This window comes from Echinops telfairi, unplaced genomic scaffold, assembly GCF_000313985.2.
Source record: "Echinops telfairi isolate 266 unplaced genomic scaffold, ASM31398v2 ScPeMD7_25;HRSCAF=90, whole genome shotgun sequence".
Classification (NCBI taxonomy): Eukaryota; Metazoa; Chordata; class Mammalia; order Afrosoricida; family Tenrecidae; genus Echinops; species Echinops telfairi.
In genome coordinates this window covers 4,789,861-4,791,214 of record NW_022103922.1, presented here as the reverse complement: position 1 = coordinate 4,791,214, position 1,354 = coordinate 4,789,861, and the positions used below count along the sequence as shown (strand labels likewise).

General features: G+C 60.2%; 1 protein-coding gene across 2 annotated transcripts in view; it reads right to left on the bottom strand.

The window, feature by feature from the left end:
- SMARCA2 (SWI/SNF related, matrix associated, actin dependent regulator of chromatin, subfamily a, member 2) overlaps positions 1-1,354 on the bottom strand; it is a 147,792-nt gene that overhangs the window by 51,864 nt on the left and 94,574 nt on the right. The gene's annotated exons all lie outside the window — the stretch shown is intronic.

The following is a 1,354-nucleotide window of genomic DNA, read 5'->3' as shown; positions in this document are numbered from 1 at the left end:
ACACGAGGTGCCTGAGCCTTCAACACTTCCGCAGCTCTGAAGATGCTTTCCCGAGGATCATAAAGAAAGAATATGCTCAGCTACACTCCCGCCCCCCAGACACGGGGTTCCTGGCTTGTCTTCTCTGGAGAGGCCAGTGCCGGGTCAAGATTGCCTGGGGATGCTGGTCTCCATCACCGCGTCGTCCTGTGAGAAGCCTCCGGTACTTAATCGACTGTTTAAATCATCGTCATAAAAACGAGACTGGGGAGAGGGTTTTCCTGAGCTCAGACACCAGCATGAAACAAACAGATAGCTTGTCACCTTATGGGGGGTGAGGGTGGATCTGAACGATACCTCACAGCAGGGACCAGGGAGCCCCTGAACCCTAACATTCCGATGGGAGACTGGGCGCCCCAGCGAGCAGAGGACAGTTACATTCTGGACACAGCTGCCCCCTAATACACGGGACCAAGGTGCTGTCACACCAGCCTCTGTCTGTCTTCTGACATCTTGGAATCCCAGTCACGTCCACTCATCACTTGCGGCGCCACCCCCCCCAAGAAAATCTCATGTCGAGGGGGGCCCGGACAGGCCTTCCTTGGCTATTCCATCTCAGAAGGCAACCCCCTGCCCGACCTACCGGCTGATAACTTGCACCCCGACTGCCTGGATGACGCAGCCTGGGGACTGTAACCCCTCGTCACTTAACAGGCAGCCCACGGTCACCACCTCTCTCGTGTCTGTGTTTTGCCAGGAGCTCTCCCGTTCCCAGCACGGATGGCTCGCTGGGATCATCAGGAAGGTCTGGCCCATGGAGTCCTGCTTTTGGGGGCACCCAGCCTGCTCCCGGCCAGGGGAAGGGGTGCAGACGCTTCACATGGACTTGCGAGGCTGTCCTCGGCATTCACACACAGACCCCTCCTGTGAGCACATGGTGGACCAAGCCGTGCTCTCCCGGGCAGCAGCCTCAGGTTTCAAGCTGACCCAGCCCCAACTTCCCTGTCCAACCCCGCCGATGTTTCCCCCAAGGGTACAGCGTGGCTCTAGGGCCCACCAGACAGCTGTGCACACAGCCGTGTGCCATCCTGTCTCACAGGGAGGTGCCATCCAGTCGATGCCACCAACTCACGGGGACCCAATACTCAACAGGACAAAGCACAGCCCAGGCTGCTCACAGCGCCTCACGTCAGAGCCCACTGTTGCCGTCTCCCCCCCCAGCACAGTGGGGCCCTGGAGGAGTCAGCGCTCAACTCCCATCCCCCAGGCTGGAGGGACAAGCCCACCCAGGTGATCTGCTTTCCCCTACATCAGCCACGGAGACCCTGTGGAGCCCCGTCCCACGCCGAGCTGGAACTCGCGGGTGGGGTGGTGG